The 24,492-nt window shown below is 53.7% G+C and overlaps 1 protein-coding gene across 1 annotated transcript in view; it reads right to left on the bottom strand.

Annotated features, from left to right (window-relative positions):
- Window positions 1-24,492, bottom strand: part of TSPAN9 (tetraspanin 9) — a 180,685-nt gene that overhangs the window by 106,271 nt on the left and 49,922 nt on the right. The gene's annotated exons all lie outside the window — the stretch shown is intronic.

The raw sequence follows: 24,492 nt of genomic DNA, 5'->3' as shown, positions 1-24,492 counted from the left end.
GTTGGTGCGGCAGAGAGAGACGAGATTTTTCTGATGATAAAGGAGAGAGGACGTGGTTTTTGCCGAGGACAGTTGCAGGGCCCCTTGCAGGGAGCTGAGCTAAAAGGTGTGTGGCATCTGAGCTTCTACAGTAAGTTCTGGTGCATTCTTTCTGACAGATGGCTGCCCCGGGGCTGCTCTTTCCCTGTAGCCTGGGGGCTGCCCAGGGCCCTACACGGGGAATCACCCCGGGCTGAGCCTTCATCAACAAAGACTTGCAGCCGATGCCAACTTCACTCCCTCCCAGGGCATCTGCCCACAGCCTGACCCTGCAGAATCAGGCCTAGAGCTCCCAAAGGAGCCAGAGGATGGGCCCAGCAAGCACACTGCCCCAGACAGGGACTCTGAAGGTCCAGCGTTAAGGTACTCCTAGCCCCCTGTGCCGGCCAAGGACCCTGGAGGAGACCCACCGCCTTGGCCCCTGCATTCCAGGTGAAGGTCCACATCTGTCCCCCACAGCTCCCAGCTCCTGCCATCCCAAGCTTGCAGAGGGACCACGGGGGGCTGTGCTCACAGCGCTTAGACAGCAGCTGGCAGCGCAAGAGCCGCATCTGAGAGGCCTGTACACACCTTGAATCCAGCCCATCCTGGGCTTCATAACCCACACCCCCCAGCGCCCCCCATCATGCCTCTCCAGCTGAACCTTGAGTCCATGCCGTCCCCTGTCTTCACCTAGCATTATCCTCACCACCAAAGGGGAGGCAGGTGCAAAAGGACACAAGCCACAGCCCTAGCCTCAAGGCACTTGCAGCTGTTTCTATCCTAAACTTGGAGCTCTATGTTTACTTATCATCCCTGAAATATGTCTTCTTCTCTCTGGGTCCTCCTTGGCTGTCAGAGAGTAACTTCCTTGATGATGGAAGAGCTAAAAACCCCAGTTTGTGCTCAAAATCCCATTTCTAGGGCTCAATGTCACTGGTCATCAGAGAAATCAAATAAAAGCCGCAGTGAGATACCACTACACACCCACCAGAAGGCTAAACCAAAAACAACAGAAAACATCACATGCTGGCATAAACACGGGCCATCCAGAACCCTCACACACCGCTGCTGGGAGCAAAGGTTGAAACCACCACTTTGGAAAAGTGGTCACGTCTACAGAATTGGAATTTACCCACATTCCACGTCCCAGCAATTCCGATCTTTGCTATAAACCAATAGAAACGGGTTTTGATGAAAAGAAGATGCATAGAAGTACGACTTAAAAATAACCAAAATCCGGAGGGAAAATGTTGAGGAAAAGGAGTCAGACACAAAAGAGCACATACTGTACGATCCCAGCGACGTCAAGTTCAAAACTATTCTGTGCTATCAGACGTCAGGAGAGTGGTTACACTGACCAGGGTAGTGGCTGGAGGGGCAGGAGGGGGCTCGGGAGGGCTAGTAATGTTCGGTTTCTTGATCTGGGCTTTGGTCACTTTATAAAGGTCCTCTGAATGCTACCTCTTTGTGTATGTAAGTTATACTTCAATGAGAAGTTAGGAATTTTCCCATTTCTCTCCACTTAATGCAGCCCTGCAGTCCTTTCATATTGGAAGGACAAAGCTGCTCATGTAAAAGGAATCGCTGATCGTGTGCGAGCACATGTAATAACCTAGTGTTTTTTCATCTCCAAAATGAAGGCTGTGAGATGATCTCTAAGGAACCCTCCAGCTCTAGACAGTACGATGCTTTGATCCTATTCTTAGTAAAAAAAAAAAAACCTCATTAATCAGTAATAAGAAATCATTCTCAAATTAATGAAAAGTAAAAAATATGCAGCATTTGTTTAAAGACGACAGAGTGGCTGCTTTCAAGAACTAAGCATATTACAAATTAAAATGTAAATGTCCACTAAATTGAAGTTAATGAAAAAAATGACAGTATACATTAGACTTAATACTACTTGAATATTATTAAAATTCTGTGTCTTGCTCATGTGAGATGCTTATTTCAACCATTTTAATCGAGAGGAGGCATGAATGCCAAGTGACTACATCTGCTGTATGACAAGTGACCGAATCAGAGCGTCCTGAGGGTAACACAGGTGCAGACATCCCTGACTCCCAAGCCCGGCCCTTCGCTTCCCAGCGTGAGACCCTCCCGCACCTGGGAGAAGCCGAGCCCGGTCTGAGCCCCGAGCTGACCCCCTCCTTGAGGACCGTCCTCTGCATCAGGCTGCCTTCAAACACGGATTACTTGGGAGACTTAAGACACCCCCGGGAGCTGGACAGCACCAGCGATGGTCACAGATTCACGCAGGCAGCAGGACGGGGATTCGAGGCGTCCTCATAAATAAAACCTCTGCACGGTGGCTAATCTCCCGGGCGCCTCGCAAGTACACGAACAGATCCACAAAGGCCCGCAGCCTCGAGAGCTTCGGCCCGAGGCTCCTCCCCATCTGCGCCGCCTGCACAACCACAGCATTGCAGGTCCCTCCCCGCAGGGCCTCGGTGTCTCCTTCCTTACGATGGGGACACCCGCTCTGTGCCCCTCGCCCTGCTTTGCAGACACAGGAACTGATGCACTTGGAATGTTTCTGGGCTCCCTCAGCACCCAAGGGAGCAGGGGGAACACAGCTCAAAGGAAGTCACTTCCTGGGGCCACGATGCGACTCAGAAGGGCAGCTCTGCCCAGGGAATTGCACCTGGAGGAAGTCCCCTGACCAGAGGGCGGGTGGACCTGGACCCCCAGTCAATGCACCACGGTCAGCTCTCCTTCCCCACCAGCCGAGGGTGAACCACGGGATGGGGGCCAGGTACTTAACTCACGGGGTTCAGCTCCTCTGCCAAGATCTAACGGCACTGAGGACCCGGCCTGAAGACCTTCAGTCCATCAGAAGGAAAGGCAGCTGGGCTGGGCCTCCCTTCCCCCGGCCCTGGAGCGGCCGGCGAACTCCCCCTCCTCTAGGCTCCACCACCTGTCTCTGGACCAAATTCGGATCACAGAGAGGCATTTCCTGAGCTCTGCAAGCCTGCTGACCCCGGAGGTTAATCCGACCCCTCCACGGCCAGGCCGCGTGGTGACTAGGCCCCCCTCCCCAAGCAAGGGAACAGAGGAATCCTAGCGTTTCAGGGACCTGAGGCATCGCTGTGTTCCAAATCCAGAAAACTCTGCTTGTGTGTCAAATCGACTCTTCATTACCGAGTGCCCGCTATTTGTTTATGGGGCAAACGTGCATGAAACACCCACTGTGTGCAAGGAACGGTGTGGCTTCTTACCCAACCTACATCCCAGGCGTGGGAGCCCACCTGACCCTGCCACTATCCCTTCTCTCTGCAGACCTGGGCCTGAAGACAGAGCTAAAAACTGCTCCCAGGATTGTTGTGAGACTCAAACCTGGAAATCCGCGTGAAAGGACGTCCCTTAGGAAACAGAAAGCCCGTCAGCATCGATGGTCAGATTGCTCCCTCCCTCCCCTTTCTCTCTTAGGGACAAGGCACCCATCTAGCCCGGCGTCCCTAAGGCCCTCCTCAGCTCAGCGCCCCAAGGGGCTTCTCCATCCCTGCTGCGGCCTCTTGCCCCACTCACCCCACCTTCCAGGTGAGGACTGTGGGGGGAGGCGGGGTTCCCACAAAGAGAGAACAGAGAGGGGAGCCCCATCGATGGGAGGGAGGAGGCCTGCAGCAGCTCCTAACATCCAAGGCAGCAGCTCACTCCAGAGGTTTTCTGTATCCTCCAGGGCAGAGCAAGGATTATCACTGATGTGTTATCTGCTCCAATTCTTCCTGCCAGGAGGCGAGTATAATACCTCAGTAATGCGGCCGCCTGATGGTCTCCACACAGAGATATGGAAATTACACACAAGGGACAGCGCAACACATGCACGCATGCCGCCATCTGTCTCCCGGAAATACTTCCTCCTCCAGGACGTGAGGCCCGGGAAAATCCTCGGGGCAGCATGAATCTGCAGGCAGGACAGGAGCCTGGGGGGCAAGGCCCAGCCCCAGCAACCCGAGGCCCAGGCACTGTGACTTGAGCAGACTGTTGAGTGGCAAAGTGCAAAACCCCACGCTGGGTGTGGCGGAGAGGGAACGAGCGGACACGCGGGAAAATACAGAAGGAGAAAGCACGGTCCCCACGCCGCGCCCCGTGTTCCACTTCCGGGGTGAAGACGTACACGCAAATATTTCACCACAGGACGGAGTGTGGCAAGTGGCAAAACAGAGGTAGAAACATAAAGAAGGGAAGGCTCAGAAGGGAAGAGGTCATCATATCCAACAAGGGGGCAAGAAGCGGTGGCAGGGCTTTATGGACAAGATCTTTCAGCCGGGCCCTGAACAGAGACGCCAAAGGGCGATGGGGAAGGAGGGAGAGGACAGCTTGCGATCCAGGTGGAAAAGCACACGTTCACCCATCTGCTCGTCCAACAACTGCCTGTAGCACCAGGCAGCTCGCCGTGCCGCAGATGCAGAGGTGAGCAGGACAAACGAGCCCGGGAGGGGTCTGCGTGACCCCAGCAGGGACCATGGAAGAGGATGGGAAGAGCCTGGGAAAGAGAGTTGGGGGTCTGCTGGAGAGATTCGCCTCCCCGTCCCAGTCTGTCAACAGTGGGAGGAAGGAGAAGCCCTGAGCCCTCTGAGGGCCCCACTGCCCTCCACCCAGCAGGCTGCCCGGTACCTGGCCATCTGGCTCAGCTCTCACAGTGGGGGAGATGGAGCTTTGAGCCTTGGCCCAGTAGGCCTGGGGAGAAAAGGGGGACACATAGCCTAGAGTCTGGTATAACCATAACTTGTCTCACTAACTCCCCTTAAATCCAGCCGGGGGACCTATTAGCAGTGCTGAAAAAAGTGTTGAGGGGGAAGAAAATGGTCCTTGCCTGGCCTGAATGCAGAGTTGGATTAAAGGAGCCAAAGAGCTGAAAATGCCCTCTTTCTTTTTTTCACCAAACATCCATCACCTCTGGTCTCAGCTGTCACTGTCATCTCCTCCCCAGCTTGAGGATGGGCCTGCCAGGGTCCCATCACCTGGACTCTGGTAGAAGCAAGCTGATGACTTCTCTGCTGTTGGTTCCAGTGGGTCTCATGAGGCAAGGACAACCTTGCTATGATGGCAGCCCCCAGCCTCCACCATCACAGAATCAATGATTTAGCACCCAGTTGCACACAACACTATTCTGGAAGTTAAGAACAAGTTAAACACACATAGAATGATAAAATCTCAACACAAAAGACTGTCCAGGACTTCCCCGGCGGTCCAGTGGTTAAGACTCTGTGCTTCCAATGCAGGGGACGTGGGTTCAACCCCTGGTCGGGGAACTAGGATCCTGCATGCCACGCAGCACAGCCAAAAAAAAAAAAAAAAAGATTGTCCAGCAGGGCCTGGAGGCTGCATGTGGGTGCTGGTGCCCAGAGCATTTTCCCTGGTCCGGGCTCCACACTCCCCAGATGGCAGGCTGCTCCAAATGAACCTTAAGATCCCATCCATTTCAACAAACTGTGCTGGACATCCACAAACCCACACACACACAGAAAATGAAGCTGGACCCCTACCTCACACCATATACAAAAGCTAACTCAAAAGGCATCATGGCTATACATGTAAGAGCTAAAACCATAAAACTCTTAGAAGAAAACATAGGAGTAAACCTTGGGTTAGGCAATGGTTTCTTAGATATGACACCAAAAGCAAAAGTAATACAAGAAAAATTAGATAACCTGGGCTTCATCAAAGCTAAAAACTTCTATGCTGCAGATGATACCACCAAGAAAATGAAAATGAAAAGACAACCCTTAGAATATGAGAAAATATTTGTAGATCATATATCTGATAAGGGGATATATATAAAGGACTCCTACAACTCAGTAATTAAAAGACAACTCATTTAAAAAATAGAGTATATTAATAGATATTTCTATACAAATGGCAAATAAGTACATGAACAGATGCTCAACAGTATTAGTCATCAGAGAAATGCAAACCAAAACCACAATGAGATACCATTTCACACCCACTAGGATGGCTACAAAAAGACAATAACAAGTGTTGACAACGGTGTGGAGAAACTAGAATCCTCTGTGCACTGCTGGTGGGAATGTAAAATGGTGCAGCCACTGTGGATAACACTATGGTGGTTCTGCAAAAAAGTTAGACCTAGAGTTACCGTATGACCCAGCAATTCCTCTCCAAGGTATATAACCACGAGAAATGATAACATGTCCACACAGGAGCTTGCACACAAATGTTCACTGTGGCATTGTTCATAATAGCCAAAAAAATGGAATGACCCAAATATCCATCAAGTGATGAATGGATAAACAAAATGTGGCATACCCATACAATGAAATTTTGTTGAGCAATAAGAAGGAATGGAGTACTGGTACACGCTACAACATGGATGAACCCTGAACCATCATGCTAAGCAAAAGAAGCCAGTCACAAAAGACCCCACTTATAAGAAATGTCCAGAATAGACAAGTCCATAGAGATAGAACATCGATTAGTGGTCACCCAGGGCTGGAGGTGGAGTAAGGGCTGGGGAGAAATGAGGAGTGACCACTGATGGGTATGGGGGCTCTTTAGGGGGTGATAAAATGCTCAAAAATAGATAGTGGTGATGCTTAAACAACTGTGAACATACTAAACCACTGAGCTGTACATGAAACGGTTGGATTACTTTGTTCGTGCAGCAATAACCAAGTACTACAGGCTGGGTGGCTTAAACAACAGAAATGTATTTTCTCCTGATTCTGGAGCCTAGAAATCCAAGACCAAGGTAGTGGCAGGTTCAATTTCATTCTGAGGCCCCTCTCCTTGGCTTGTAGATGGCCGTCTTCTCCCTGTCTTCACGTGGTCCTTCCTGTGTGTGTCTCTGTGTCCCAATCGCCTTTCAAAGGACTCCAGCTGTACTGGCTCATGACCTCCTTAAACTTAGTTACCTCTTTAAAGATCCTATTTCCAAATACGGTCACATTTTGAGGTCCAAGAGGTTAGGACTTTGACAAATGAACTTGGAAGGGCCACAGCGCGGTCCGTAACAACGGGAGAATTTTACGGTACGTGAATTGTATCTCAGTACAAGTATCTTGAAAAATCCCACCACAAAGCCTAGAGACCGGCTAATCCAACCCCTCGTTTTACAAATGGGGAACTGGGTCCCAGAGAAGGGGAGCTACTTGCCCTGAATCCCAGCTGGTCAGAGGCCGAGCGGGCGGCAGAACACATGGCTCCTGCCCCAAGCCTAGGGCTCGTTCCACCAAACCCTCCTGCCGTCCTAGCCTCCGGGACTCGTAAATTGAACAACGATGGAGAAAGTACGAAAACTTTAAACTTAAAAAGAAAAATGCCCAAGAAGTTAGATCATGTGCAGCCAAGGAGTAAACACGCTCCGTGGCTTGTGGGAAAAGGGGACAGACAGCAAAGCTCCGAGGAGGCCCTGGAAGAGACCCGCAGAGTCCATGAGTGAGTTCGACATTCATCCCACGTCTGCTGTGTGCCAGGCGAAACAGGGGCATGTTCCTGAGAAAGATGTCGTTTCCAGAAGAGTTGGCACTTCAGCTAATCCTTGAAACATGGCCCTGATTCCACGGGGCTGAGGGCTTTCCCAAAGGAACTGCGTGACCAAAGGCAGGTAATTTCCAGACCTGCTCAGGAAACAGCAAACTGGCCAGAGCGGTGGAAGCGTGTGCTTTGTACCAGGAGCAGCGGGGACACCCATCAAAGGTATGCTGAGGTCAGCTTCCGGACAGCCCTGCACGCTATGCTCAGAAGCACAGACCTGAGCTGGTGACGAGCTGCGGAAGGTTCTGGGGCAGGGGTGGGACATCACCTGAGCCGGGCTAGGGGAAGGGGGCTCACCCACGGCCAGCGGACGGCCAGGGCATGCCTCACTAGCCCGTGCATGAGGCATTCACAGGATGGGGGAGGAGGGGATGAAGAGAGCCAAAGGCAAGACCCAAGGGGAGCCAGAACTGGGACGCTCCTGCTTCTAGGGATGCTCTCAGATTTATCTTAATTAAACTCAGGAAAGCAAGAAGTTGAGGGGACTCTCTGCAGGCACTGAAAAGCCGCCAACTCCTAGAGCCTGTGTTGTGATCCGGTGTTGACAGCCCTTCATCTTTTCCATTTCTCCTATTTTTTTTAGGAGGTAAAGGGAGGGGAAGGGAAGGGGAGAGAGACACAATAGAGCTGCTCGGTGAACAAAAGCCCTAGTACGTTTCTGTTCGTCGTTTTCATCCGGGTGCACTGCTCCGTCAGCACCCTATAATCAGAGCCAAGCAGGGACACAGCCCGTTACTTACAATTCAGGCATCAAGGCAGCCTGCCTGCCGACGTCTACCAAGCCTCCACCTCATCAGGCAATGGGGAAGGAAGGGCCGGGGACTCAGAGAACCGGAGGACACGGCGTAAGAGGTCAAAGACCTTGGTTCAAGTCCTGGCTGCTCACTCACCAGCTCTGTAACCTTGAGATGACAAGACCTCTCCAGGCCTCCACTTCTCGGTCTACACCAATGACATCTGCAACTATTTGTTAGTCAGAGTCTGCTCTGTGCCAGGGACGAGTTTAGGTGTTTAGCCTCTACAAAACACCCTATGAGGGAAGTATTAGTCTCCTCATTGTACAGATGGAGAAACGGGGGTCCAGAGGTTAAACAGTTAATCAAGGTCAGAAAACTATTTGACCAGCTTCAAAACCCACATTCTTAAACTACACCACACTAATGTGAACTGAGTGGAAATAACCCTGCTCTCCCCTCCCTCACCTGCTTGCTGTGAGGCTCAGTGGGGAGAACTCGCACCAATACTGCAGGGTATATCCTTTATCAATACCATCGGCCTTCAGTATCTGCAGGATTCAATCAACTACGAACCAAAAATATTCAAGAAAGAACTCCAGAAAGTTCCAAAAAGCAAAACTTGAATTTGCCGTATGCCGGCAATGATTTACATAACATTGACATTGTATCAAGCATTATAAGTAATCTAGAGATGATTTAAAGTATGTGGGGAAAAAAAGTATACGGGAAGATGTGCATAGGTTATATGCAAAGACTACGCCATTTTGTATAAGGGACTCGAGCATCTGCAGATTTTGGCATCTCTGGGGGTCCTGGAACCCATCCCCTCCTTGGATACCAAGGGGCGACTGTACTGCAGTTACTCCAGCTCAAAACGTGGTGGCCCTCAATCAGCTACACCCCCCCTCAACTGGGGCTCTTCTCCTCCAGAAAGTTCTCCCAGCTGGTCCAGCCCTTGCTCCACTGCTGACCCACGGTCACGTCCTCATGATGCTCTCGGCCCCTGGATTCCACTGGACTCTTAGACGCAAAGCCCGTCTCACCCCGACTCCAAACTCCGGGAGTCTGTCCTCTCCGGAGACGGCGGGCATCTCTGTCAGCACCCACTCCTGACCACTGGCCCCGACCCCGTCCTGGGGGGGATCACGTGAGAGAGTGCAGAGTCCGGCGCAGTGCCCAGCACTGGGTCCACAGCAGGCTCTGGGCCCAGCCACCAACTCCACAGCCTGACTCCCGTCCTCCTGGTGGTCACCCCTGACAGAGGAGCACCCAGACACATCGAGAGCTCCCGACACGGCGGGAAGGACACCGACCTGTTATTAATACAGGAAAACTAGACCTGACACTGTCAGCGATCTGAAACCTCCCAGCGGAGGGAAGCTTTGTTTTTTCAATAAATGATAAATAACACAGGGTGTTTATTTCCCCAGCAAGTCGTATTTCTTAAGTATCACTAGGCTCGTACGTCAGGGCTGTCATCTGGGGAAAGCAGGGATGATGCGGCGTCTTCAAGCCCTTCTCCTTCCTGAGGAGTTCAAAGCACCTCACGCAGAGCCCCCTCTGTGGTCCCTGAGGCTCTCACCGGGGCTGGGGCCAGCAATCTGCCTGCAGAGAACGCCCGCTGACAAGTCCTCCCTGCCCAGCTGGGAAATGCAGGGGCGGGGGTTCACCCAGAATCCACCTGGTCCAATCCCCAGTGCCCACTCTGTGGCCGACCAGGGGCCTGGAAGTGAAGATGTGGTCTCTTGCTCGAGGCAGACAGACAGACAGACAGACATCCCCGTCTCATCACACACCAGACAGTGTACAGAGAATACGTCCTTCAAGACAGCTCGGTTAGTCCTAACCCCAGGAGCGTCCTCCTCGGGACGACCGCCTACCCCCTCAGGACAGGACTGTCGTCCCCGCCGGGCACTTTCAGAACGGCGTGTCTCTGTCTCACGCGTGTCACCGATCACAAGATGCTTCCTGTGTTGTGTTCTGTGTGCAAGTTGCTGCCCTCCCCATGACTTGTGGTCATTTTATAGCTTTATGCCCCTGGTACCCCTGCAAGGTGCACAGTGTAACGAATGGCCCAGGCACAACACAGAAAGCAGGGGCCACAAACCAGCACCCTCACCGCAGATACATTTCGTTCCGTCTGCATCACGTTTTAAATATTTTAAGTTAGTTGCCAACAGATAAAAATCAGGAGATTTTACCCCCAAATCAGGGGTTCAAGCTTCCCTTGGAGAATGGAGGCTCTAGCGATACCAGGCTATTTCTGCCGTGGCAGCAGCCGGCAGGCCCTGAACAGCAGGTACATCCTCCAACAGGGCGCGGCCTGTCTCACGCACCTGAGTCTGCAGAGCTGCATCCAGTTCGGTTGACGTAATCGAAGGTGCACTGTGCTCGCTTCAGACCATGAGCTCCCTGAGGGTGAGCCCTGGATCTACTTCTCCTGCTGTGAATGGGGTCAGGTGGGGGAGTGCCCTTACGGATCACTCAAAGAGTTGAACATACACAGTGGAAACCTATGCACCCTGGCCAGTGGCTCCCACAACAAGCCTTTAAAAACAGGAACTCTGCTTCCTAACTCACTGCCCGAGGCCACACTTAGACGAAGAGCTGAGTCCTGTGGCTGCCCTCGGGCACCTGACTTTGGGTTGGCACTTCACAACCCAGAACGAGCTCTCCCATTACTCTAGGAAAGTGCCTGGCTGCGTGACTCGCCCTGAGAAAATAATACAAAAGGGGGAGAAAGAAAGGGAGAAGGAAAGGAGAGACAGAGAGAAGAAAGAGAGAAAGGAAGGAAGGACACACACACAGACACACAGACACACACACACACATACAATATTCATATTCTTATGCATATTAATGCAGTTTTATTTAGAAGTCGTATTAATGCATTATTATTTACATCTGTTAAAACCCGAACAAACTAAATTTCCAACAATGGGAAAATTGATAAAAACTCAATGACTACTATGTAGCCATTTAAAAGACTAATTGTGATGATTATGTAGCTTGTGGGAGAATATTAAAGCAAACAGAATACAAAAGTCTACCTGCATTATGACTATAACCACGTAAAAATTATGTTTGCAAGGAAGTACAGACCGAAGGCACCGTGGAAAATGGAACGTTGATTTGTCGTGGTGGCAGGTCTGTGAGGCCCTTTTTTTCACTGTTCCTTTGATTCGTACTCTTTCTTCCTGCACAGCATTATTTCCGTAAGTATTTTTTTTAATACCCAGCCTGGTCCTGTCCCCAAATTAAGTGCATGCAACTCAACCAGACAGCGATGAGGTCAGGCAGGCACGGCTCCTTTGTCCGCGAGTCCCTCGGGGGGGGGGGGGGGGTCAGGTACCAGGTCCAGGTGCGCATAGCTGGGGGCTTCAAAGGAGGCTCCCCCCGACCCTCCCTACACACTGTAAAGCCGAGTTCAGCTCTCCTGGCCCAGCAGGCACCTCGGGGCCGCCCTTTGTGTGGCTGGCCCTCTGCTGCTCTGTCATCTGGTCAGCGGCTTCAGGGCCTGTCTCTGATGCCGCATGAGGAAAGGAGAAGCCCTGGGGCCTCCAGGCAGGACGTGGCCACGCCAGCGACCTGTCCGTCAGTCGCTCTTTTCTTTCCAATACACATTTCATCGTGTCCCTCTCTGGAGACTCAGGAACCAGGTCTAGGGAGGGGGCTGCTTGCCAGAGGACGGGAGACACTCAAGCACCTTCTAGAAGGTGGGGCTAACATGGCATCAGGCCAGACCCCCCGGGGAGCCGCCAGGCGAGGGCAGGGCTGAGGGCCCAGCCATGTGGACACCAGAAGAGCTGACCCTGCAGTGGCCTGGGGGGCGGGTGCTGCGGGCCGAAGTGGCGGCTGCCTCATTGTTTGTTAACTGTGACAGAGAGCTGGGCCCTCGGAAAACAGAGACACTTCCTTACATGCACGGTCCAAACGATCAGACTCCCCAGGGAGAGAGTTCCTGCTCTGAATTCCCCGTGGGGCTGAGAGCTGGAGAAGAAAAAAGCCTCCTTGGCTGAGCCGGGCCCCAAATCACACCCCACATCCAGCAAGGCGTCCCATGTGCAGGGAAATTCACTGAAATTCGATTGTCGGGCTTTTACTTCTCAATTCCTGAGACTGGCTTCATTTAAATTTAAAAAAAAGAAAAAAAAAAGAGGAAAGGAAAGAAGGAAGGAAGGGAGGAGGGAGGGGAGGAGGGAGGGGAGGAGGGAGATTTCCCTCACTGCCACCCTATTCTGTCCAGCACCTGGGGTTGGCAGGGCAAGTCCCCAGGGATGGGGCCACAGTCCCGACAAGTGAGGGTGGGAAAAGGGCAGCCAGCTGGTCAGGTCACTGAGCCCACAGACGGGCACTGGCAACCCCGGTGCCTGCCCAGCTGGTGGCATCTGCCCGGAGGGGAGGTGGTGAAGATGGACCTGAGAGGCCCGGAGGACCAAATGCGAGGCTGGTGGCAGGCGGCCGGCCCCTTCTGTAAGCAATCCCCCACGGGTTATTTCCAGGCACTTTTTCCTGTGAGAAAAGAATGGGAGGAATGCAGCCCAGCCGTTACCCAAATCCACCCTCCTTGGCTCCGGGCCCATGACGTACAGAGGGGGCCCCCAGCGCCTGTAATCAGCAAATCCGTTTCAGAAACTCCAACTGGCAGCAGAGACCAGGGACGTAGGCAACGCCAGCTGAGGGCGTCCCGGAGGGAAACGCGGGCCACGCCGAGAGGGGCCAGAAACACTCCTGGACGTTTATAGCTCCTCGGGGACCTGAGCTCCAGGAAATGCTAGCAATTGCAATCCAACTGTGTCCCTGGCCAGAGAAGCCGACTGGAGACTGAGACTGTGCACGGGCAGGAAGAACTTCATTGGGAAAAAATGTTGACCGAGTTTAATGTGAACGGAAGGACAAAGGCTTGGATGCAGGAGCCTTCCTGAGAAACGAGGCACCGAGCACTCCAGCAATTTGCACGGGGCTGTGCAGGGAGTATTGGGTTCAAAGGCCCGGGCCGGGGGCTGGACTCCCCTGGGCAGGGCCAGGCCCAGGGCGAGGAAGGGGTGGCAGGTGCTCCCTTGCAGTGCCTGAACTTGGCACCCTGAACCCCGCCCTACAGTGGGAATTCGCTCCAGGCCCCCCCGCCGCTGGAAGGAGGGCTCAGAAATCTGAGGCCAAAAAAATACACTGTCCTCAGTCAAGAGACCAAATAAAATGGTGGAGAAGAAACCCCAGCATCTCCTGAGCCCTTGGCATGGACCGAGCACACAGTCCCTCTAGGTCTAAGAACCTGCAGTAGGTGGGTACGTCATTCTCATACTACAGGCAACAACCTGGGAGTCCTGGAGATGGACCCTCGGCGCGTGGCTGGAACCAAGCCCGACGCCTCATCTGCGTGCATCTCCAGGGTCCAGAGAGATCACAGTCCACCTGGGGCTGCACGATGCAGTTTCTCCTAAAGGAAACCTGGCCCACTCCAGACGCCACCTTCAACAGCCAGCGTGTAAGCGAGCTCACTGGGAGGCCTCAGTCAAGCCCCTTGGTCTCTGGGGGCCTCAGAACAGGGGCGACCGGGGTCCCTTCCTGCTCAATAGGTGCAGGAAGGGTGGGTAAGCCCCGAACTCTGGCCAAGAACCCAACCAGACTAAGGGAGCTCCATCTGTCTCTGCCTGCATCTCTCTGGCCAGAGCCTCTGGCACACAGCAGACACCGGGGCAGTGTCGGCGGGCTGAGTGGATGGCTCCGTGAATGGATGCATGAAGAAGTGTCCTGAAAGTCAGGCCCGCTTCGGAAGGAAGCACTGGGAATATCTGTTCACCAGACTTCTCCCCAAAGGCGGAAGAGCTGGACCTTCCCAAACCTCACTTTGCATTGAGATCATCTGGAAAGCTTGTGAAAATACAGATTCCTGCCCCACTGATGGAGTGTCAGACTCAGAAGCTCTGGGCTGGGGGCCCAGGAGTCTGAATTATTCAAAAGGTCCCCAGATGTCTCTAACTCAAGGCCAGGTCTAGAATCACTGATGTATATTACTTGGCTAACACCCGTTCGGTCCTGTGCTGGGACCAGATGAAGCTAAGAAATCAAAACAAAACAAGTGACTCTCTCGTAGAGCCTTTTTTCCAAAGAGCTCAAATCAACATTTTATGCCAAGATGCTGTTACCTGTTGGAATGAAACAGGGTGGCAATTCTTCTCCCATTCTGTAGGTTGGCAAACTGAGGTCTGCCCAAGAAAGAGTACTAATTCTGCTTTTCACCGCTGCCTTTAGCTCCTGAAGAAGGCAGGGTATTAGACCTATATTAGGGTATTACGGACTCAGCTACATTTCATAAAAAAGAGAGGGCTTCCCTGGTGGCGCAGTGGTTGAGAGTCCACCTGCCGATGCAGGGGACACGGGTTCGTGCCCCGGTCTGGGAAGATCCCACATGCCGCGGAGCAGCTGGACCCGTGAGCCATGGCCGCTGAGCCTGCGCATCCGGAGCCTGCGCTCCACAACGGGAGAGGCCGCAACGGTGAGAGGCCCGCGTAACGCAAAAAAAAAAAAAGAGAGACCAAGGCCAGGCACATGTTTGGCTGCAGGAGATGCTGATGTCAGGAATGACACCTCTCCTCCTCCTGCCCACACTTGGAGGACAAAGCACACTTGTTTCTTGACGGTTCACACCCCCCAAACACGGTCCCTCTAGGTCCCACCAACGTCAAACCGTCAGGCCAGAAGGAAGGAGACCTGCCCCCTTCATCTCAGGCGTGCGCCCATCTCCCCGTCCTGGAGGTGACTGGGGTCATTCACTGATTCATTCATGAAAATGACAGCAAAGTAAGAAGTGCTGAGTACAGCAGGAGAGTTAGGAAGGCTCGAGTCCCCACGGGTGTGAAGCAAGAATTAACTTTTCCTATTCTTTTCAATTAAAGAGCGGTCCTGCTGGAGGGATGAAAGCTGAGCCACCCACAGCCCGCAGCTCACCCAGGAGTGGAGTGGCGGGGGGAGATACCCTCCCAGCCCCCTCCCTCCCCCCGTCAGCAGCTGGAGACACTGCTCAGAGGTAGGGGCCAGAGTCGCCTCGGCCAGACACGCCCAAGAGGCCCCCTCTTCCCCCAGCCCCCTCTTTCCTCCCAGCCCTGGATGAGATTGATGGAGCTGAAGCAGCTGCAGCAGTGCGGGGGGCAGGGGGGAACAACAGCTGGACAGAGGGAGGGCCCTCACCCCGCCTGGGCAGAGTCCAGCCGGAGCTGGAGAGAGAGGAGAGAGACGGGCCTCCTCCAGGAGCAGGACGAGGGCCTTGGGCCCCCCTCCCACCGTGAAACCTCCCACCATCCGGGGGGGAGCTGTCGCAGATCCCCCAGGAGCAGAGCTGCTCAGCAGTGGGGTCGCACACTCGGGGCCCTGGGTCAGGCGGCCCACGCTGCCCCAGCCGTGCTCCCAGGACATAAGGCCCCACCTCCACGGGCTACCCCACAGGCCACCGTGCCGCAGGAAGACGCCCGGGTCCTACCCCACCCAGCACACGGGAGGGCGACACGATGACCCGGGGCGCGGAGGGCTGCTCTGACGATCAGTGGACGGGAGTTCTGTCATAAACAAAGCATGTGACTCTCGACAGACTTGGGGTCCATCGCAGTTCCACGAAAAACCTTCGTGACTTTGATTTCTGGTTGCCTTGCCTGCAAAATGAGGATGATACAATCTACTCTATAGGGTAGTCCTTAGATGGAAAGGAACCACATTGTGGCCCGTGACCGGCACCTGATATATGCTGGGCCTCCCTGTCCACATGGGCGAGAGGAGCACGCTAGACCTGATGGTCCGTGGGTCCCCTCCAGCTCCCATGAAACCCACTCAGCCCTTTGCCCGGTAACCCTAGGACGTATCTCCTTCATCCCTTTCCTCTAAAGAGAACGGCTGCTCAGAATACCTTCCCTAGTCCTGCTGTATCTCCCAGATAAATGGGGCCTTTGAGATGTCTCCCCTCCAAGCCCCGCTTCAGACCCTACAACTCAATCTCCACACGTGTCCACATCAGACTCCCAAGGGCCACCCTTCATCTGCCAAGCTGTGCCCCCCACACATATGTAAACCATCCACACAGCTCAGGAACTTCTTACCAAGAGCATATCACCCACTCACAGCACATCTCACACACCAAAGGTAACCCCCCAGCGGGTGGCAACATTGCAAGTGGAAACTGTTGGTGTAGGACCGTCCCGTCCAACATGGTGGCCACGAGCAACATGTGGCCACTTGAATTCAAATTTCAACTACTTAAAACTAAATAAATGTAAAAATTCAGTTCCTCGGGTGCACCAGCCACATTTCAAATGCTCAACAGCCACGTGTAACCGGTGAGCATGCCCTGGGCAAAGCACTGGTCTAGAAGATGTTCTCTCCTCCCGGGCAGAACAGGCCCCAGGTGGCTCAGACTGAATCTGAAGGAAACAGGGAGCGAGAGGGAGGGCAAGCCTAGAGGGGGAGGGGCCGTTTCCCACTGCTTCGGTGGAGACACGACCAGGATGAGGTTACAACAGACCCACCGACTCGGAAAGGGTCTCCCTGGCCCCGGCACCCGGCGATAGGCAGCTGTTACCCACGCTTCATCTGGGAGATGCACGGGATGCCTCTCATTCTCTCCAGGCCCTGGCGGACTCCTGGCCTTCCTAGCTCAAGATCTGCACCTTGTCCCAGAGCAGAGGCACCCTCCTGCCATCGTCCCGCTGCCCAGCTTCAGCTGAAGAATGGCCTGCCGAGGGCTGGGGCTCCGCTGCTTCCAGCCCAGACGCAAAACTATCTGGCTGCAAACCCAAACGGAGGAGAAGGAAGAGACAAAAGCTAGTTTTAATCAAGCACCTACTATATCCAAGGTACCACCGAGGTGCTTTCACTTGCCTTTTCCCATTTGATCCCCCAAAACTGCTGCAAGGTAATCGTTGGTAAACCCACTTTCCAGATGAGGAAGCTGAGGCTCAGAGCAGGTAAGCAACTCATGCGAGTTTGTAAGGGTCACAGTCTGAACACAAACTCAGAATGTCTGACTCCAAAGCCTATGTATGAGCTATTACCCTTCAGAGGTTATGGGGTCCATGACAACAGATGCAGGAGGAGGGGGCCCCGCCACTCTCCTCCCCCAGGGAAGTCCCCAGACACATAAGCACGAAGGTCAAGACCTAGGGTTTCTTCAGTTTCTGGCCCGAGACAGCCCAGAATCTCTGGAAGGTCTTGGCTTTGGAGAGATGAAGAAAGCCATAGAGCAGGACAAGGAAGGGGAAGGAGGAGAGTGGAGGGAACAGAAAAGTAAAGTCAGGAAGGAAGGCAGGGCACGTAGAGGCATCTGAAATTATTCCTAGTGTCACTATTTCTGTGACTGTTTGTCTAATGACTATCTTCCTCAGTGAGACCTCAGGTCCTGAAAGCAACGGCCTCACCTTGTGCAAAGCTGTATTCCCAGCACTAGCACAGAGCCTGGTACACAGTAGGTGCTCAATAAGTACCTGTAAGAAAGACAGATGGGTGGATGGAATGATAAACAGAATGTCCAGGGACTACAGAGAGAGAAAAGTCCTCTTTTCTGCTTTTTCAGAGGCCACTTCCTCCAAGAAGTCCTCCTGACTGCCGGGCCAGCTCAGCTCTGAGGGCTGAGACTTCGGGTGGGGAGGAGCTGTCCTCCTCTATCCTGGGCCGTGTCCGCCCCTCTGCATCAGCCCCAACCCTGTCACCACTCTCTGGGCGCAGAGACCTCAAAGATCATCTGGTCCACTGTTCCCATGTTACGGATGAGGAGACTGAGACCCAAGCAGGGGAACTGTCCTGCCCGGGGGCACAGCTTCTAAGTAGAGAAAGTTCCTCGTGCCAGTGCCAGCAGGAGCTTGATAACGGAAGCTCACGCCAAGCCCCGAGGGCCTGCAGCTCGCCCGCGGGGCCAGGCCCGGTGCCTGCGGCCCATCTGTCTCTCCAGCCTGCCAAGAGGCCTTCCTTCCCCTGTGCTAGTGTGGATGAAACCTAGCGCAGGTGACTTCAAAACATTGCACCATGGGGAGGTGTTGCTGGCCGTAGCACCAAGCCTTTAATTTCCGATTGCCCAGCCTGACACCCCTAATGTCCGAGCCCTCTCTGCTCTGAGCCCCATGTGGTCATACATCACTTTGGCTGGTGCCAGCCATGCCTCCCCCCAGCCATCTGGACACAAAAATGAGGAAAGAGCAGGACAGGATGATCTTGACAGAGAGGACAGATGGGAAGCTAAAGACACCTGGTCCCTACCCTTCCTAACCCCGCTATACACGTGCCCTGGGGCCGCGGGGTGGTGGGCGTGCTTCTCTTTTCCCGGGACTCAGTTTCCCCATAAGCAGTGGGGAATCTTCAGCCCCGACCTCAGCAAGGTGTGTTGAGATGGGAGTTCCCCTACCCCCGGATGTAAAGAAGGAGAAAATCCAAAACAAACCCGAGTCGGGCACCTTCCAGCTGCGTTCGCTCTCAAGCAAGGTCAGTGAGTCAAAACAAGTTCACATAAAAAGGTAAGTTCCCGGGCTTCCCTGGTGGCACAGTTGAGAGTCCGCCTGCCGATGCAGGGGACACGGGTTCATGCCCCGGTCCGGGAGGATCCCACGTGCTGTGGAGCGGCTGGGCCCGTGAGCCATGGCCGCTGAGCCTGCACGTCCGGAGCCTGTGCTCCACAACGGGAGAGGCCACGACAGTGAGAGGCCCGCGTACCGCAAAAAAAAAAAAAAAGGTAAGTTCCCAAATGAGACACTGCCAGGTGAAGGCCCCAGGGCAAGGGCACGGTTAGGGGAGACACGGCACAACTAAAAGATGGGTGTGACCTCAAGCAAGAGACAGGGGTTGCAGAGCCCAGTGTGAGCGGGTCCGTCCTGCAGGTCCTTGCTGTCACGCAGTGAACACACACGCCATCCGCCCCGGCAGCCCAGGGCCACCGCCGTGCACCCATGCTGGGGAGGGGGAGTAAAGGCTCCTTCGGGATGAACTTGACGTGAGGAAACAAGGAGGAACGTTTTCCAGGAGGTGACCTTGAGTTACACGAGGAAGCAAAGGAAGACAAGACAGACTTTAGGTCAAATTAAACGCTAAGAAACACAATTTGACAGTCAGATTCTCCTTGTAACATAAACGCTCTGGGGAACAGGGGGAAAGGGCAAGTACCATCACCAGATATTGTTCAAAATCCAAACGCTTTGGGTCTTAATTTAGCCAAAACACAAACTTCACTGAAGAGGGCGCCCTGACTGTGGCTGACGTGCTAATGAAACCTCCGCTTTTTACCTGGGTGAGAGGGGCCACCCAGGGGTGGGAGAGGAGGACCAAGCAAGGAGCCATCCACATCTCAGCAGAGGCTGGAAAGCAACACCCACCGGAAATGCCGCTGCATGAGTGCCCGAGGCTGGCACAACCAAGCACCACGAACTGGTGGCTTCAAACAACAGATGTGTATCGACTCACGTCCTGGAGGCTGGAAGTCTGAATCAAGGCATGAGCAGGGCTGTGATCCCTCTGAGGGCTCTGGGGAACATCCTTCCGCGCCCCTTCATGGTTCCGGGCGGCTGCAGGCAACCCTCAGTTCCTGAGCGTGCAGCAGCCTAACTCCTATCCCGTTGTCACATGGTGCTCTCCCTGTATTTCTATATCCAAATTTCCCTCTTCTTATCCTTCTTCCTTATCCTTCTTATAAGGATATCATCATCAGATTGGGGCTCACCCTAATCCAACATGACCTCATCTTAACACGACTACACGTGCAAAGACCCTATTTCTGAAAAAGGTCATGTTCACAGGTTAGGGTAGACACGCATTTGCAGGGAGATGCTAATCAACAGAGATGCTTGTCGCAGTGGGGAGACATTACCTGGAGACATTACTTAAGAGTCTTGAGTTCTAACTCCAAATCCACCTCTGACTAGGCAGGTCATCTCAGAGGGAATGCCAACCCTCTCAAAGACTCTGTCCTCGAGGGGAGAATTTGGATGTGATTTCCCAGGTTCCTTCCAGCCCCCAAACTGCCAAGTTAAAAGCAAATGAAAATCCATACAAACTCATGATTTTTAAAATCAGACACAAATAAACCTAGCTATGTATGTACATAGATTTCCCACCTATGCTCTCTCTAAGGACTTAGAAGCAGTGATACTCCACTAGCAACAGACACACTCAGTGCCTAGATCTTGGTCTCTAACACCATTCTCCAGCAAGGGACCCAGAGCTCCTGAGACAAGTGATTGATTCCAGGGCTGAGACAGGAAAAATGTAACGTGAGTCTGGAGTATCTTGTGGTGCCGGAAGGTAAGAAAGTGCTCAAAAAACAAAGATGAGGGCCTCTCAGAAGGGCACAGGAGCCAACCTGCAAGAGCTTCCAGAGGAGCAATTTCAGCAACAAAACAATGGTGTCAAATTATAACTCTAATCCGTAGGATAGAATACGTATCCTTGACCTCTATTATATAACACATATCCATGCATTTATTATATATTATATATTTTATAAAATAAAATTTGTGACTCTAATGATAAAAATTACTAAGTAAGTAAGTAAATAAAGGAAGGAAGGAAGGAGGAAGGGCCAGCTCTTCCTTCCAAGAGAATTCCAATTAACAAATGTAGAGGAAACGAGGGAAACAGAAAATGACCATTAGGCAAACACCACAATAATAACTACTGCAGGAAAGAACCACTGACGGATGCTAAAATTAGTGAGTAAATGTGTGAGGGGGACTTCCCTGGTGGTGCAGTGGTTAAGAATTCGCCTGCCAATGCAGGGAACACGGGTTCGAGCCCTGGTCCGGGAAGATCCCACATGCCGCGGAGCCACTAAGCCTGTGTGCCACAACTACTGAGCCTGCGCTCTAGAGCCCACGAGCCACAACTACTGCAGCTCGCACGCCTAGAGCCTGTGCTCTGCAACAAAGAGAAGCCACCGCCTACACCACAACAAAGAGTAGCCCCCCGCTCACCGCAACTAGCGAAAGCCCGCGCACAGCAGCGAAGACCCAACACAGCCGAAAAACTAAATTTATTTTAAAAAGAAAAAAAGTTTGGGCTTCTCTGGTGGCGCAGTGGTTGAGAGTCCGCCTGCCGATGCAGGGGACACGGGCTCATGCCCCGGTCCGGGAAGATCCCACATGCCGCGGAGCGGCTGGGCCCGTGAGCCATGGCCGCTGAGCCTGCACGTCCGGAGCCTGTGCTCCGCAACGGGAGAGGCCACAACAGTGAGAGGTCCACGTACCGCAAAAAAAAAAAAGAAAAAGAAAAAAAGTTTGAAGAAAAACAGGATATTTGTATAGTCTCAGAGTACCCCCCCCACAAGACATCTATTCATTACCAAGAGAAAAAGAGTAACTTCATAGAGGAGATACCCGGCCAGCATCACCTTCTCCAAGCACTGAGGCTGACATACTGAAGCCATTTACCCCGTGACACAAGCGCTGAGGACGCAGCACCATATCTGTAGCATCCTTGCCAAAAACGCATAACGTCACCCCAATCACAAGGAAATGCTGGCATCCTACAAAGGGACTGATTTGTCCTCCTCAGCACTGTCAAGGCCACAAAAGGCAAAGAAAAAACAGGGAATCTTCACAGGTTGGAGGAACCTAAAGAGACATGACAACTAAATGCAAGGTGGGGTCTTGGAACAGAAAAAGGACGCTAGTGGGAAAATCCAAAGAAAGCCTACAGCTGAGTTAATAACACCACACCAATCTGAATTTCTCGGTTTCCACAGTACACTATGGTTACGTAAGATGTTTACAACGACCCAAACAAAACCAAAAGAAAAAGGATGTTGGTGTGTGCGTAGGCCACACGCGTACGCGCTCCAGGGCACAGGGGTGCAGGAGTGCCAGCAAGTGTGCGGGGGGGTGGGAAACAGGCTCCTGCTGTTTGAGGCACCGTGCTGAGCATGGGGTCTGATTCACACAAAAGGATTACTAGATTACATTCTTTACTGCAGGCAGCTGTCCCTGTCAAACAAATAATCATCGCCTTACACGTATATATCACCTTTCACCCTGCAGCCCTCTCCTAGGCGAGGACCAGCCTGGGGACCCACTCAGCCCTGCCCAGGGAAGGGGGAAGGGAGAAGTGGGGGAGGGGGCCAGCCCACCCAGAGGAGCCCAACCTGAACCCCACCTGGCTTCCAAGAAATGGGGGGTCGGGACCCCCGTCAGAGAAGAAGGGAAACTCAGCTGTTATGAGGAGAGGACGGTGTGGGCGGGAGGGCGGGTGGGAGGCTCCATGAAAGGGTGGGCAAGGGACAGAGCAGCAGGCGGCAGGCTCCCGAGAAGGGCACGCGGCCGAGCAGTGTCAACCCAGGGGCAGGGGGCGGGGCGGTCACCAGCACTCAGCCTCCAGGACGCGAGTGCCGTCGGGCACGTCCTCATCCGCGAAGCACGTCTATCGCGGGATCCTGGAAGCAGCCACCCGCGTTAAGCACTTAGCGTGACCTCTGACACCGCATCTTGCTATTCACCTGCCAGCCACGTGGCCAGGGCCAGAGCAAGGGCCAGATGGAGAAAGTGGGCGTCAGGCATGGTGGGAAATACGGGGGGAACCGCTGGTCCCAAGGAGAGAGGCCATGAGTCCCCCAAGTGGCTGACTGTCACAAGCCCCTGCGAAGCAGCAGGGGCGGGGGTCCCTGGGTCTGAGCTGCTGGGCAGGTGACTTGTTCGTGTGCGGGGCTGTTCCTCCGAGAGCTGCCCTGTAAGGTCCGCAGAGCAGGCCTGGGCCAGGCTGGAGAGGAAGAGGGGAGCGTGAAGGGTGGGTCCCCAACTCAGAGAGACGCCTTCAGACCAGGGGCCTGTGTCTCCCAAGCACCTAAGACACGTACACACGGGAAAGTCAGGTCAGAACATCTGCCGGGCAGGCCAAGGGCAGGAGAGGGGACCGGAGGAAACGCCACGGGCACCTGGGGAGGGCGAGGTCACAAAGGCTTCCTCGAAGAAGCAGGGCTCCCGTTGGACCCTGAAAGATATGTGGGACCCCAAGGAGTCGAGACGGGGCAGGAGAAGGGGAGACTGGCACAGACACCAGAACCGGCACAGCACGCTCCCCAGGCAGGCAGGGCATCCGTCACCGCCGTGGTGGAGGGCCGGGTGGGCTGGGAAAGCCTTTTGGAGTGAAGCTGAAAAGGGCCAGGGTGGGGGCTCTGAGCTAAGACCCCCTGTGAGCCCCCTCAGCATGGGCACGGCTGCCTTTGCGTTGAGAGAGCTGGAGAAGCTGGGCCAGGGAAGGTTTTGGCACCAAAAGGAGCAAGTTTTCAGGGGACACGTCGAGAGAGTTTCAAAACTTTCTCATGACACAGGATACTTGTGAGCTGCCGGAGCCTGGGGAAGCCTGGGCCATCCTGTGTAACACAAAACCCAGATGTTGCCTTTGGCAAGGAACCCAGGACCCCTTGGTCCCCATCAACTGAATTGCACAGCCCCCCTTGGCCTCCCGCACGGCATCCCAACCCCCTCGGCCTCTCCTATGAACCCCGACACCCCAGGGCCCTCTCCCCAGCGCTTCACTTTGGCGTTCTCCAGCCTGAAACCCCCTCAGCCCTTACCAACATACATCCAAATTTCCTTCCTGTCTCCTGAATAAAACCCCAAACTTCTCTTCGGCTCCTCCACGAAGCACCTCCAAACTCCCACAGGCCCACACGACTAAACCCATTGTTCCCTCTGTCCTTGCCAGGAACCCAGTATTTCCTTGTGTTGTCACCCCTGAAACCTCAAGGCGGTCATCCTCCCTCCCACCCACCCCGACCCCAAACTATCCCCACATCCTCCCAGTGCAAACCCCACACTACCCGCTAACTTCCCGTGCCTACAACCTTCCTCATTCAAATTCCCCCCAGAAATCCTGAACTTTCCTTGAGTCTTCATCATCAAACCCCAAACTTTTCTCAACTTCCCATACCAAGTCTAAATCTGCAGCTTCTCCCAAGAAACCCCCGAAGTTTCCTTCTCGGGACTCTTTGGTGGGTTGAGATGCCGAGGGCGGCGCTTCTCAGCCAATTGGTGGCAAATGCCAGGCCTTTTATTTCCAGTCCATCCTGGGCCCACGAGTGGTCCTGCTCTGGGGGACAATTCCGCCTTTCACCCCGGGTGAACTGCCTGGAGATTCGAGCAGCATCTCAACTGGCCAATACCCTGTTCAAAGAGACAAGTCCTTCAGCTTCAACTAAAAGTCCCAAAGAGTTTGCATGGTTCCAGCCACGAGAATCCAAGACTCACCTCGCGCTTCCCTAGGAAACACCACACTACCCTGA

The sequence above is a fragment of the Mesoplodon densirostris genome, chromosome 11 (genome assembly GCF_025265405.1).
Source record: "Mesoplodon densirostris isolate mMesDen1 chromosome 11, mMesDen1 primary haplotype, whole genome shotgun sequence".
Lineage (NCBI taxonomy): Eukaryota > Metazoa > Chordata > Mammalia > Artiodactyla > Ziphiidae > Mesoplodon > Mesoplodon densirostris.
This window is presented reverse-complemented; position numbering and strand designations above follow the sequence as displayed.